At 48.3% G+C, this 15869-nt stretch overlaps 1 protein-coding gene across 2 annotated transcripts in view; it reads right to left on the bottom strand.

Annotated features, from left to right (window-relative positions):
- LOC135904380 (dentin sialophosphoprotein-like) overlaps positions 1-15869 on the bottom strand; it is a 104213-nt gene that overhangs the window by 84809 nt on the left and 3535 nt on the right. Inside the window, exon 1 of one of the 2 annotated variants that reach the window (XM_065435117.2) lies at positions 14661-15242. The exons of the other annotated variant lie outside the window; for it this stretch is intronic. The gene's annotated coding sequence lies outside the window, so the exon portion shown is untranslated. Of the gene's footprint in view, positions 1-14660; positions 15243-15869 lie in introns of those variants that run through there. 2 annotated transcript variants of the gene reach the window in all.

Raw genomic sequence — 15869 nt, 5'->3', positions numbered from 1 at the left:
GAAGCTATTCAATTTGAGCCCAGCCGAGAGGTAAATGCACATTATATAGACTGTAAGCTAAACACTTGCGCGAACATCAATCAATACCATTTTTTTTTTCGACGAGAGGGCGAGAGAAACATTAATAATAAGCTGAAGATATTAGCCTGGCTGGTCGACAGGCGTGATACTCCAGCTTCTAGGTGATAATTATGATACACACGGGGGTGACGCAGGTACACAGAAAGCAAATACAGGCACAGAAACAGACGTACACAATAAAGATAGTGCGTGCACTTACTCCTACACATCAGTTCGTCAATCGAAACATATTGAAAACGACTATTCTAATTAACTAAGAATTTTAGTAAGGATGTTCTATGGGACCAGCAATGTCTTTACAGGGACGTGCCAATTATTTCGTCCTCGTAAGCTCTGCGAGTCTTGCTTTCGAGCCAGTGATTATCATTCAGTATTGACGCGTTTAGGAGAAATAAAGCAAAATTCGCTATGAAACATTCAGTCAACAGGGTAGTTTATTCGACAAGAAAATAAAGAACTTATTTACCAGCATGACATCTCTCAGGAATCTACGTTGCACTAATATTAATAATTAAATCAACGTCGGTAACGTCGCTAGTAAATTTGCCCGAAGCAAAAAAAAAAAAAGTACTCATCAGGCGACATTCTGACAGGACTCTCCGCCTTGTACAAGTATGCTTCTGGAAATGCTTTGTTGTCGTCGTCGTCGTTTGTTGTTGTCGTCATCGTTTGTCGTCCTCTGTCGTCGTCGTCGTCGTCGCCGTCGTCGTCGTTGTATTGTCAGGAACTGGGCTCTCAAACTTTTGCACATTTTTCAGCGAGGAAATAATAAAGACATTGTTGACGCCCTTCGCGACTTATATATAGTCGTTTTATTGAGTCAAAAATGTAAACTCAAATGAATGAAAGCATTCCTAAGCAAAATAATGATCTGTAGAGCTTGCATAGCAGGCTGGCATCGCTTCTTAGTGCTTCCTGGAACAGACTGAATCGATGGAAATAGTTTTTCTTCAAGATCCCAGTAATCCTGGCACAACTCCTCAAGGAGAGCGGAAAGTTGCGACCGGGATTGAATAAAGCAGCTCAGCGACTGATTGTCCCGCCGCTAGAGGATCTCCTTGAATCTCTGCCAGAAACCCAGCCCAAGTAATTGAGCATTCTATCATTATCGGCTTCTGTTACTTTTCATTTCCGTTGCGCAATTTAGCGAAGCGATTTCTGTTTTCGTATTATGCGAACGTGAAGAAATGAAGCTGTGGTTCTCAAATGACACAGAATGTGTAAATTGTGTCATTAAGAAACGAACCTCTGAGTTGGTCAAAAGTATAAGCGTGTTCCGCAATGTCGTGCATAGAGGTGGAAAATAAAATCGAACCGGAAGCGATAGGCTAAAATCAATGTCGCTAGCTGCTTGACGTCAATAAAAAATGCGATGAAGAAACTAAAAGAGAGAAAGAGAGAGAGAGAGAATACAGAACGCACGAGCGGGAGGTTAGGAAACTGCTGTTCGCATAGACACAGTGGGCGAAGTGGTCATGCCAAATGCTGAAGTTTATCGCTATTATCATGGTTATCATAACTAGTTTGCTGCGTGACAAACTTTAGTGCGTGTGCACGAGTGCATGCGCATAATGTCTTATATGTGGGATATTGCGGTACGTTGGTGTCAATCCTCTGTCGATAAAAAAGGCATGAGCGGAAAAAGCAATCTTTTAGCATCGGTCCTTGGCGTAAAGTTGTAGACGCAGGTGTACGTCGTCACCTGCAGCGCCTGTCGCTGACAACTTAAGACAGATCTTGCCGGATACTGAACACTCCGCTAAGCCACGATATCGGAGATGCAGAATTCATCTGTCATAAAGCATGGCGCCCCGAGCAGTTTTCACATTCGGCCAAAACATCAAATGGAAAGGTGGAATTGTTCGATGAATCTACATCTGTCGTTGCGCGGCGTTACGCCCCATGTGGGCGAATAAAAATGTTTTCTCTCTCGCTTCTTCTAGCGTGGTGATGAACGCCGCTTTGACTCGAGTCATAGCGATTGTAAATTGAAGAGGAAATAGGAACCGAGGAACAGCTCGGCAACATGATTGATTCCAACCTTGACACTTCTCGAGCCCCGCTCGGTCTCACTCCGTGAACCTGCTCATTCTGCCTAGCGTAGAGTCATTCCTGTTGGTGCATTACACTGCACGCCTATACGTACGCACTGCGGACGCTGCTCAGTTATTACCTGCGGTAACGAGCACGTGATCGCGGACGAAACACCGGTTGGCACATCACGCAGACCCAAGGTCTTGGCTTCTGCCGCTGCAGCCGACCTTCGTGGCTGCTTTTTTAGCGAGCCGTACGTAACGCGATAGCGGGCCGTTTAACGCCATTCTTTATTAGCCTTCCACTAGCACGGTGCGCGAGCTTCGTTGCACAAGTGGGGGCTCGTGTGCGACGGCAATCGTGGTTGCTGTTGTGCAAGGGTCATTTGTTTGCTTGCCCGCTTGCTCGAATTCTTTGGACTGTTTGTTCTTCAACAGGAGCGAGAACATCCACAATGTATGGCAAAGGACTCATAAATGCGTAGCGCTGTTTAAGACCGATGTCACACGCGTTGGTTAAACTTTCAGCGAACAGCAGGGTGGGGCGCATAAGGCATCGGTGTCTATAGGCTGCCTCGACAACGATCGGTGACGTTTAACGTCCGAAAGCAACACACCGACTCTGACAGAGACCGTTCTCCGGGTTGATTCGGAGACCAGTGGCTCTTTATGCGCACCCAAGGCGAGGTATGCGCAAGCATTATCGCTGGTGTACCGTGAGCAGTATTCCCATGAGCGTTTACACACACTTGCAGAAAAGGCATCATTCGCACGTGCACCTCGCGAAACGCACCAATATTCTCTTTGCCAGAGAGTTCTTCGACGTCGGAAGAGCGAAAAAAAAAAGAAAGGGCCCCCGTTCTTGAAGCTCGTCGGCGTGAAATCGATCGAGAGCAGGCAGCACACGCATACAAAGAGTTGTCGCTTAAATTCCGACGCCGCTCGAAGGTCGCGGGCGCGGCATATCAATTTCCCCCGTGATCCGCATACGGCCGCCCTTCACTCTTCGGCGTCTATAGGCGCGCGCGTGGCGACGTACAGCTTCTCCGGCGCGGGCTTTCTTGCTTTCTTCCTTCCTGCGCAGCGATCTCGCGTAGCGTTTCCTTTCCTTTTCAGCGAGCGCGAAATTGTCTCGCGACCGTCGTTGCGGCTCGAAACGACCTACACCTCGATACGTCGACGCCTCAAGGTTTCTCGTTAGCCGCCTGGCCGAACGGTTTTGCCTCCGCGATTGTCGAGCGAGCGCAGTTGTCTCGCGCGCACTGCCTGCCGGAGAGATCCGTCGCGGGTCTGTCGCGTTGCCGCGAAGAGCTGCTTACGCCGAGCCATCAGCTCATTCCCTTGCTGGAGTTTTAGATGGTGTGCTTTAGCTGAGCATATTTACGGCTTGCTTCGTTCGAAGATTACGAGCTTAGCTAATGCCAGCGCAGCCACGCATATATAGAATTCTATTCTGTTTTTTTTTAAGGACGAGAATGAAACGTGATCGGCTTGACTGGCTACTACGGTACGAACGCAGCAGGCGGCCGTTGTTTAATTACACACATATATATATATATATATATATATATATATATATATATATATATATATATATATATATATATATATATATATATATATATATATATATATACGGACGTGTTAAGTCTACAGCATAACTTAGACGGGAACTTTATCCAGAGAGCCTACAGTCGGCTGAGCTATTCTTTCTTTTCTGTTCGTTGCAAAAGGACGTAGCATTTGAAGTTCTCTCGTTATTCATTGTCTCGACTATTATCACTCGGCAATGCACTGTTATGAATGTGCCTAGCGTGCGCTGATGCATCTGAAAAGCTCTACTGCAGGATTCCGCGATTACGCAACGAATCGATCGATTCCTCATATTGCACGCCAGTCCCATCGTGTACCACTGGTTCAGTTTCCTCGTTGAACACGTTCCGACTGTCAAAGAAAAGTCACGAGAAAAAAAAAACGGCTTTCACGCATACTCACACTTAACACAAGTACGCACAATGCAAACATGCGCAGGTAAACATTTCTTTCGCGATAACGCTCCGTATCTTGCCCTCCATCGCCTAATGTGTCTCGACACGGCGTACGCGTGCACTTCGCAGCTCCTACGCACACACTTTGCATTCGTCTTGAGCCGCCCTTCTCTTTTTATTTCCCAAGAAACGCTTTATGAACCAGGAAGTCCGGCCGTTCTTTCCGAACCTCGGCGGCGCAGAGCGCATACGTATAAGCCCCATGCAGTGCTGGACGCCGTACAGTCTTGGGCAAGCGAGCAGCGGTGGCGGCAGCGAGCCGAGATATCGAGTGGCAAGGCAGCGCGCCCGCCAAGCACCGACTACAACACCTCGCCCGAGAGAGGAGACCCGTCGGCCACTTGGCGCCGTGGTGCGCCTGGGGCGGCACGCCGGGGGCAGCGAGATTGCTCTGTATTCAGGGCGCACAGTGCGCCGAGCCGCTCGCACAGCCGCCGCGCGCTGCTGGCCATCGTCCAGACGCGCTCGCCACAGCAGCCAAGGTCAGGTGCGAAAACGGCACCCCCTTCTTTAATGGCCCGAATGGCCAGGCTGCGAAGAGAAAAGGGGGGTTCCGAGGCACTGCTGCGCTGCTTCCCGTTGTTGGCTGTCCGTTATATTCTTTCCCATAAAGGTGGCTCGAAATACGCGTGTTTGCAGTCGATGTCGAAAAGAATACAAACCACCGCCGAGGAATAGCTACTTCTGCGTGTTACGACTATTCCAGATGCTCTGTCTATTCCTTCGAGAGCAATTATAACGAAAACATGCTGTACGCGGGATTTCATTTAGGGTTCCAGTCCGAGACCCAGCGCACTAGTTCCATACTTCTGCAGGCTGAGTGGCGTTTACACGACCGGTACGTGCTCATTACGCGAGCTAGCTACGGTAAGTCACGTGTCTCACGCTGTCGAACCGTATACTATGCGATTGCCCTCGGCACGTGCATGATCTACTACTACTACATCTACAGGCGTTTGCTGCTGCTCTTCGCCACCCGCCTTGCACCTCTCTCCTTCTGTCTTGCATGTTCATCCGCGCCGAGCAGCTGGCTAGAGGAATGCGCCTCGGGCCGACGTCCGTGCCTTTCTCTCAACGAACTTCCTCTCATTTTATCTTGACAGATGTTTCTTCAGTTTTGAAACTGTAGGCCCGCTGCGTTGTAGCAGACGTGATTGTTTCTTTGCTACTTATAGAAGAAATTAAAAAAAAACGTTTCAAACTATTTTGCAGAACATGCACAGCCAAGAAACCCTTTATTTGTTGCCCTCAACGACGAGCTCTACGCGGAGCCGCAGAAGCCGATGCGATGGAGAAAGAGCAAAACACTCCTCTGTCCTCACAATGTTTCGGATATTACTTTTAGGATGCATACATATGACTCGAGTAGCTGAACGATTTCTGGACTGCTTCAGTTTAAGTCAAAACACGCAGTTGCCGGTGCAATCATTGACGCATTTGCACTTGCCCATCTGACTGAAGTAGGGAATAAACGATTCCAATAATAACTGCAATAACTACACGCTTACTCCTAAACGAGTACTTTCACCTTGTTTTCCTTTTTCTTGGCCTGAATGCCCAGACTTAAAAAAGAAACACCGAAGTGTCGATGCACTATGGCGGTGCCCCCGAGTATCTGTTTTCCTCTTTGCTTTGGATGAAGTCCGTATGTTAAGTGGGAGCTCGCGAAGAATCCGCTCGGCTGGCACAATCTGAGTGGAGAATCTCTCGCAGTGTGCGGTGCATACGTGACCGTGTAAATGCACGCTTGACCGGCACCCTCGAAAGACGTTTACGTCGTCGCTGAAGTTAAACTATTAATCAGCTGCAGATCCGCCAGAGAGAGAGAGAGAGATAAGAGGAGGAAAGACAGGGAGGTTAGCCAGTGTAAGTACCGGCTGGCTACCCTGTGCTGGGGAAAGGGGTCCGCCAGGACTGCTTGAAAAAGTTACCCATGACCAATGGGGTTAGCTTCGCGCTGCAAACGATTACAAAAAAAGAAATAACATCGTCAATGCTGGTTTTACCAATTAGCTGCTGATTTATTGCGTATATGTTGAAAATGTATGCGTGACTGTTGTATAGTAACAGGCTCTGGACCACATTTCCTGCCAGAGAGTTGAGAAGCACGACAATGCAAGCACTGTAATTGCTGTGCATTCACGAAAAAGCTTGCTTTGATCCATCTTCGTTGGGGAAGTGTGTAAAAGTTTAGGGTAAAAATTTATTGAATGCCTTACTTCAATGTGTTTTGTAGGGCAGAAAAATGAAGAGGAATACGGCCCGCGCCCATTGGTGTGCAAGTGTTCACTACCCCTATAGGTACCGTCAACATTTCTAAACGTTGCAAAACCGGATGTGCGTCAGGCTAACCTCCCTGCCTTTCCTGTCTTCTATTTCTCTCTCTCTCTCTCTCTAAACATTGCTGGCCCACTCTTGTAAAGACTATCACCGATGACATGAGGCAAAGAAACCTCAAGCATCTCATTATGCTCCATGCAGACAGAGAGAGTGGCTGCATACATTTATAACACCGACAAAACATACAAACAAATTCGCCCTCATCGATGTCTAAGAGTGCGATTTACATATTAGCGGAGATTATTTCGTTTTCTACAAGAAAGACTGGTGTAATTGCGCAGCCTAGCAAGCTCCTACACGAAGCCAAACCACCACAGAGGGAAAAGGAGAAAAAAAAAAAGGCATTCAGTGAGTGAGAGAAAGACCGCTCAGAGTGTGGCGAGGTGTAAGAAAGGAAACAGAAGCGTTAAGCGTTCGTTCTTCTCAAACGCCCATTACAGCAGAAAGCGAACGACCTCGCAAAGTGCCAGCTGCGATCATGCATACTTCGCAGAAAGAGACGCGACAGTCACTGCATCTGCTTTACGCCAAGAGCGCGCGAAGCAGTTGGCAAGAGGCGAGCAGGCTATCGCACGCCTCGGCAGCACATCCAGCGCTACGCGCGCAGCCATGCCAGCTGCGAATTGCCGTAGATTTTTGCATTTGATCGGGCAGTCTTTTGACGCGAGTGTCTGGGCTCGTTTAACGCCACATTGAGAACCCCACAGCCGAGACACGCTCCTCGACGTGCCTGCTTATCATACGCGCCTTCAAGCAGACACCTCCCTGTGAACATGCCATGGGCAAAGAAAGCTGCGGCTGCTCAGTTATCGAGAGTTCCACGTGCATAAAGAAGCACTTTAAAGAATTCTTGAATTCCTCGCGCAGGAAAAATGCGTTCCTGATGTATTCAGACGAGAGTGATCGTTCATTGTTATGACTACCCTGTCGTACGCTTGTTCAAAAAGTTATTGCTCGCGAATGCCCTCAAAAAATCCTGGAACTTGCTGCGAGAAGCTCGAAGCTGTTTTAGATGTTCCCAGATGTAGCGCGCCCGCTTTCGCAAATGCATGTATGTAAAAGTTTAATCTGGTCCTTGGGAACGCGCGTCAGCACGTAGCGGGCCGCTCCCACGTCGGTACAGAAAGGCCGAGCCTCTCTGCTGCGTCGCGGGCCCGACGTACAAACCGTAGTTCAAGATCGGGGCTGCTTAGGGCAGCCTGCCATTTGGACGACGTGACGCCGTCGCGCGGGTCACCGTCAGAGCGTGTCGTACGCAGGAATTTTAGACGTTGCCTCCGCGGATATTTATTGAACTTCACCGCAATGAACCAGAGTAACTGAATGGACTGCATTTCTAAAAATGATGTTTCAAAAGGGCGCCTCAATTTGAACAACTTCCAATTAGCAGCTTCGAGACGGTACGCTCTTAATAACACGCATATTTACGACACTTATTCGTAACTTCTCTTCTGCGTTACAGCAGTGTTTTAATCCTGACCGAAAGACCTTTACAACGCAGCAAATACGTTGCGCGACTACATGCCGTAAATGCGTATGTTAATAAAAGAGTATACCTCCTCGAGGCTGCTACCTGAAGGCTTTTGAAATTAAGGCGACCGGGACTATCGTTTTTCGAAAATGCTGCCCATTAAGTTATGCTGGTGCATTGTAGGGTAGTTTGACAGACAGTCGAAGGGGCAATGTCCAAAATTCCTGGACATGCGTATTTTGCAGTCATACGAGTACACAGGAAAAGGAGCTGACGGCAGCCATGCCGCAGCGCTCACAGTGTGAATGCTAAATGTACAACATTGTGACGTCACGACCTACTCACACCTACTCGTTGTAGGCTTTCAAGTTTAAAGCAGGCTTTTACGCTGTATAGAATCGCCGTCATGACCGACGTGCGCGTGCTGGAGACAATTGAGCCTGGTCACCTGACTCCTCAATTTACAAGCACACCAGGCAAGACAACCCGACGCTTAGAAATTCAAGGATAGAACGACTCTTCTTTAGTATATGTATGATACGTAATTGCCTACATTATGAAGAACCTTTTATTTGTTGATCACGGCTGAGAGAGAGACAGAGAAAACGGTAGATTTTTGTCAGCATGTAAAATTACCATATACGTTCCAATTTAGCGCGGCAGACTCCTCGCAATACACCAAATTATCAGTTACAGTAGAATCGCACATTCGGACTTCATGCACGTGAAAGGCAACTATAAGATGAGTCTGTTGCTTTCCAAAAGCTTTTGGGGACAGTCAGTTTCCCTTAAACGACAAGCTGCCTGTGTATAAAGAACTTACTGACAACAAGACAAATGAAGGCAAAATAGGTTTATTCAGCATTGTGACCACGGAGTGTTCAATTAATGTTGCTATTCGAATTCATGAAAGCCGATTATGGTTTAAACGAACAAATACTGCCGCTTTCTTTCGTTTGTCGCCAAACAAACGACAGCGCTAAGAAAGCCTTTGACGACCGAGGCTCCACAGGCGATGAAGGAGACGTCGGAGATCCCTTGAAAGTAGCGTGCACAGAGTCTGAACGGCGCCTTCCTTGCCTTGGAAGCGTGTTCGAAATGCTTCGCACATTGTTTGCGAAGCGAATCGTACTGTATGGTTATTGGCTGAAGGCATTCGTAAGACGAACGCTAACGCTTAGATTTAGAGTTTTGGGGAAGGCGTGCAGGCCAAATCTTGCTGATGCTGTCATCCAGTGCTCGCAAAATGGCGTGTCAGCTTAAGAAGCCGGAGGTCGTTTCTTCGCGACCCCGGTGCTGTGTGGGATGCGCAGTTTCGTATTCGTTCAACAAAGGTACGAAAGCGTAGTACTAAGTGACGGTACTGTTTCAGTCGTTTTCTCTGTTGAAGCAAATATATTGCATTGCGAAGCGAAGCCACGGTGAAAACATTCACCACAAATGTGTTCTCTGTATAGACAGACGACGCACTGGCATAGAAATGCATGTTATCACGTGACAACTACATGGAATGAGTTTCCGGCGCGTTTTCGGCGTGGAATCTTCAGCGTCGGTGATTCTGCGTCAAACCGCGCGATAACCACTGAGCGCTCGTGGCCGTAAAGCGCGTTCTACGGACATGTTTCGTCGGCGGGTGCATCGTAGTCATCGCACATTACAAAGCGAACGCGCCCCGGAACACTAAAAAAGAAAGGGGGAGGGGGGGGAGGGAGAAATACGTGATGCGATTCCTTCAATAAAGAGTAGAACAAGGAACTGACAATTTTGCTCCAAATTCGCGTTCTATAAGTGCAGATTATTTCTTTTCCTATAATTCTGCTAAGTCTCAAAATATTGCCGATTTTTCATTTCCTTTCCTTTCCTTTCATTTTCTTTTTTATTTGCAAATACTGAGAAGCAATATTGCGCGGCGACATTTATGCTCACGTTTGCTCGCGTTTCCCTTCAAATTGTATTCCTTGTATAGTGCAAAACACGACGGACGGGCCGAAGCTTCCCGCGGCGCGCTCGTGGCAGCGTCGCAGCTCTCCAGGATGGCGCGTTCAAGCGTGCGGCACGCGGTCCCCTTGCAGTGCAGGCAAAGCGTGCCATTCTGCGCGGTTAGCGAAACAGCGAAGACGCGCGCGCACGCGTGTTCCGCGGTGAGCGTGTGAATCCGTGCGGCGGACGTCTTCCAGGGGCGACCTTGCTTCCTGGTCGGCCCCAGAACAATGCGCGGCGCGGGAGCACTTCCTCCTGGCGGCGGAGAAAAGCGCCCATCTCCCCTCCCCCCTCCCCTAACCTCTATAGCTAGGCCCCTCATATTCGGCGCGCTCGTACGAAAGAACAAACAGCGGCACCACTGGCCCCCATCCGCGAAGATCGGACACCCCCTAAAATAGGATGCGGCATTTCGAGCGCTTCCCTGCGTCGTAGAGGTGCTCTTAAATAAAAACAGATAATAATCACAAATAAATAAAGATATTTAAAGAAGGGTCTCCACACCTGCCGCGCAGACCGAAGTGGCACCCACATCCTCGGCCGTTGGGTTGCGAGGAACGATTTCTCTGCACGCTGTACACAGAGCCCGTGCGCGTCTCGCGCCATTGCCTCCGCTGCAGCTGTCCTCGGCTGGTCCTCCAATTTTCGGCGGGCTTTCCCGGACAGCGCTCGATGTTTGTACGCGAGGAGGGAGCAACGAGCCTCCGCATCGCCAACGCTACGATTTCCCGCAGCTCCTTTGCAGCCACAGTTCCTATGCATTATGCCAGACAGGATAGAGCTGCTTCCGCAGGCAACTGAGTGCCATCCTGGTGTACTTATTTTCCTTCTCGAAGCCGACGAGATGTATTCGCTAAGTTACGTTTTTCTCGTCTCAATTCGCATTCTGTGTCTGGTCGATTGATTCCCGAGGTTTAAGCATGGGACGGCGGGCTGAGGGGGACTACGAGATACGCCGTACAGTATAGGGCTCCGGATTAATTTGCAGCCCCTGGGGTTCTTTAACGCGACCTTAATGTAAGTAAACGAACGTTTTATCATTTGGTCCCCATCGAAATATGGTCGCCGCAGCCGAGATTTCAATCCGCGCTCCAGCTCAGAAACAGAACGCCAGAGCCGCTGAGCCAACGTGGCAGGACTCTCTCTCTCTCTGTAACTAAAGGTGGATCCATCGTGACAGCTGTTCACGATATGCGCCCTCACAAGGCTTTGAGTGCGGCTTGTAACGCGGCACGGTTCTGGAGACCGTTAAACGTCACAGCAGCCACACGCTTCATAGCACTGCTAACCAACAAGCATCTGCTGCAGAACATGTCCGGCGGAAAGCTATCACTTGAATTCGACAATCGCCCTCTGAGCGCTTCTGACCATTTCTTTTTTTCTTCATTTATATACATGATGAAAGGAAATGTCGGAATCGTGGGCAATGCTCGGCTACCAATTTCCTCTTCGCAATACGAACTTACAGCTGCAAGAGGTTTCTTCCTGATATTTACCCTTCGTCACGACTACACTTGCTGTAAAATATTATGCCTTGATTTCATTCACTCCACCATGCACGTCACGCACACGTAATTAACATCAGAAGTAGCCGCAGGACAAAAAAAAAGGCGTCTTAATTATTGTCCGATGATGCGACATACGTGTCTTGTTGAAATACGATCTTCTACATATTTGTTCTAAAGTTCGTATCGGCAAGAAAGACGACGAGGCGCTCACACGCGTTGTTAACTGCGGGTCGCCCTTCCTTCGGCAGTTCTTGTACCGCAATTCCTGGATTCATCGGTTGAAATTTAATTTCCTCACGAGCTCAGCACAGCTAAGGCGCCAGCCTTGGCTGTATTACACCACGTTTGCGCTTGCAGCACGAGGCGGGAATAACAACCAGCTATAGCAATCAATCACCGCGCTGGAATAGGGCTCAAAAAAACCTTGCGCGTATATAGCTATCATGTCACAACGTACTCCAGCAGAGCAAGTTCGAGTGGTCCTGGGCAAAAATTATCCCGGCCTTCTCATTTTTCTCCCCTCCCCCCTTCCTTCCGCTACCTTTTCTTTATATTTATTGTGTGTCGGTGTGGGGGAGGGGAAAGTGGCGAGGGAAGGAATGTAGGTGTAGAAATGGCTCTATCCGTAAGCGAACATCCAGAGGGGATCGCTAATGTTTTGTTGTGCCCAAGAGTACTTTATATAGCGAAAAAATTTACCAGAACTGCTAATAAATAAAACTATGATACCGAGAAATATAGTCAAGAACAGTTATGGTCTATGTCATGGTATGCGAATCGCCACCAACCAGAGCCAGGTTACTTTCAAAAATATGCTAACGAAGACTGCAGGAAAAAGTACGGTTGCACGAAAATAGCAGACTAAGAAATATTCCACCCTTAAGGGTCAATATTTCTTACCTGTCAATAACTCACCACATTTACACCCATAGAAAGGGGTTTATAGGCGAACTAATACACCCATTTGAAAGGGCTATTTTTTTTTATTTTTTTCATCCTGTCCCCGAATGTGTGTTTTGCCCAAATGGACACTACGTTTTATTTTTAGAGCGATATCTTTCATTCTAACACTAACCTAGTCTTTCGGACGTCCGCCGAAGTAACCCCGAAATGTTTTCCGACGCGTTTAGAAAAAATTAAGGAAAAGAAGTAAAGCCGCGCAGCCTGGATTCAAACTGTATATATATAGACCTACAGATCGGCAGCCAGAAGCGTCACCATTCTACCACCCCATAGATACAACCACGGAGAACACTGAGAGAGAGAGAGATAGCAAAGAGGGGAAAGGCAGGGTGGACAACCAGACGAACGTCCGGTTTGCTACCCTACACTGGGGGAAGGGAAAGGGGGAACAGAAAGAACGAAAGCGGGATGCTACTGCACCTTAAGAGCGCAGTAGAGCCAAACTGTTCTGGTAGCTTGGCGCCACGCTCTTCAGTGCTTCAGTGTTTGTATAAGTCAGCAACAAGGTGAAACACTTCAAGCGAAGCTATAGCAGTAAGATGTGTGAAAGGAAAGAAGGCGTGCGCAGGGGACAAAGTAAACGCGTCTTTCAACTTCACGACCGGGACGCGCCATCTCTACAAATAATGCCGCGTTCTGACAAAATATTGCTCCGCATGCTCATGTGAATGTTTATCCAACCGATACTGCACGAAATAGCGCAAGACTTACTGCGCATAATACTGCGCCAGCTCTGGCGGCCCCAGGGAGAGCATGCGCCTGAAGAACTATGATTGGCTGACGCGCTATGATTCGATCTCTGCCTATTGGCAGCTGGCCTGTAAAACAACACCGAGCTGAAACAGCTTAAACGAAGCCAGTCGTAAGAAGCGAAAGGCAAGGGTAGGAAATAAATGAAAAAGCTATGTCTTTCCACTTCTGACTTCACAACCGGGTACGTGAAGTAGGAGGTTGATATCGACAGCCTATACTGTGACCACATGACGTGCTCGAACAATGACTTGGCACAAACCACTGGAAAATAGGTGCTTATGGCTTTTTGCTTACTTGAAATGTTGAAGTGACCGGGCACCCTTAAATCCTGCAATGTGTATGTTCCGTACAAAACACCCTTTTAACACATTAAAATTTATACGAAAGGGTGCTGATGACGGTGTACTGCTTACTAATGCGCCCATTTTCAAAACTTTCAGGAAAGAAAGGTTGCGGAGAGACTATTTCGACATCGAAGACACTCTCGAGAGCGTAATTTTCCTGAGTGTATCTTTTTCACTCCTACTCTAAAATATCGCGTGGCTTCACAAACTTATGCACGCTATGCTCATATGCGCTGAGCAAGCGTCTGTGAGCACACGGGAAGGCCAATTTCACTCTAGGGCTTGCAAGTTCCGAACTATCCGAACCAGGTCAGTACGTCAAAAATATGTATAGAAGCTTATAAATTAAAAAAAGGATAACTTGAATAAACACGCACCATGACTACAAAAAAAAAATAATGATACTAAATTATTCGTACCACCCTTGTATCAAGGTCACGAACGATGTCATTGTGAGGCAGCCCAGCTCGAAATTATTAAATTAGTTCAATTTATCAAGCTCCATTGAACACGCACACGTAACTTTCACCACTATAGCATTCGCTATGAGGCCACCACACAGTGCTAGTGAAATCTCGAAAAAAGGAGAACAGATGTAAGATAAAAGAAAAGATCAGAAAAAGATTTTCTACAGAAAGGGCGCATATCAAGGGTGGTGAAAGTGATCACGAGGGAATTTTGATTTCAGTCACCTTGCACAAGAATTGAGCATTACAAGGACCTATTGAGCGAAATTTCTCACGCGACTTCATGGAACTGAAAGAACGACCCGTTTTGTTGCAAGACTGTATTAAACTTCACCCGTTCTCATCGTAAAGTCGATTACTGACAGCTCTTGTCGAGCGTACCCTACAGATCGAAATAAGTTACGTGGGCACACAATGCTCTGCACGAACTTCGTCCCAAGAATGAGCTCCATGGGACGTTCTTTCATTGTGTACGCTTCGTCGCTCCACATGTTCGCACGCAACTGGACTTTCATTGACCAGCTGCATTTAAACTAAGCTATATGGCGACGAAAGAAAACGCTCATAAATAGGGCAGAGAAAAGAAAATAGCAGATAGGAGACCCAAATTCAAGCGTGCCGCACACAGAACTGCCAGATTGACGCACGCGACAAAAGCTACCGTCGGCTCACCTCAAAAGAAGATAGAGGCGGTGTCGTGCGTCTCACGCGGAGTCGCTGGCGAAATCCATTTTCTCACGCAACCCACAAGAGCGCCGGCCAACGCGACGGCACGAATGTCACTGCCGCGAACAATCCACCCGGCAGCTGGCACCCGCGATCACACATGCGACGACATACACGGCACGGCCACTTGCCACGGTGCTACCGCACGGTCGTCAATGCACCGAAGCAAGAAGTCACGGAACACGCAGTACTGACAATCACGACGCCAGCATTGGTTCGCACGCACAGGCACCGGAGCCCGGTGATGACAAAATCGAAAAGATCGTCTGCTCGAGGCAGCAGTGGAGCTTTCGTCTGCAAAGTGTCCGCACAGGCAGACGACGCACAGGGACGCGCCGCGCAGACGCCGGCGCCGCTTTCTCTAAACGCACACGCGCGAACATCCGCTCGGGCGGCACTGAAAAGCCCGCACTGCTCAGCTCGCCTCCTAATTGTGTCGGAACCGAGGGATTAGGTAAGAGGAGAGGCGCACGAAGAAGGAGCGGGAACAAGAAATTCGAACGGTTCTATCCGATCCGGTCGCACGCACTCGCCGACTTTCTCCGAGAGCACTACTTTCTTTCAGGTGCTCCTGGTCCTCCTTTCCTTTCCTTACGTCACTGAACGCGCTCTCTGAACTTGGGGACCGTGAATCCTCTCCTTTAGCTTCTCTTTCTCTCCCTTCAGTTTCTGCTGCCCTCTGATATTGCATTCCTCCTCTCTCTCTCTCTTCGTGTATTCTTCTCCCAACCCAACACGCCCTACTTTCCGGTTTCGATGGCAAACATCTGTTAGCCGATTGGCAAGCTTTCCGCGCTCATCGGCATATTCTGCCGCGGGGACGGATTCTTTGAGTGCGGCATAGATCACAGTCTTATTGCGCAGACGATCATTTAGCTTACAGACTTACGCGACAGCCCGAAATGACCGGGAGCGGCAAATGGCGATCTCATAACGTACGGAGAATGGTTATCAATTTGAGGAAGAAAACAACAACAGAGGTCCTTGCATAACATACGTACATTAGAGGAGGCGGAACGAGAAGCAAACACACAGGAATGACACGCGAACGCCGAAATTGCACAATATTTAAGCCCAATGGAAAACATGATTTTTAGGCTTTATTGCTGATGGCATACAACTTTGTGAAGCTTCGGAAAAAAGTTGTGATAGTGT

This window comes from Dermacentor albipictus, chromosome 1 (assembly GCF_038994185.2).
Source record: "Dermacentor albipictus isolate Rhodes 1998 colony chromosome 1, USDA_Dalb.pri_finalv2, whole genome shotgun sequence".
NCBI lineage: Eukaryota > Metazoa > Arthropoda > Arachnida > Ixodida > Ixodidae > Dermacentor > Dermacentor albipictus.
This window is presented reverse-complemented; position numbering and strand designations above follow the sequence as displayed.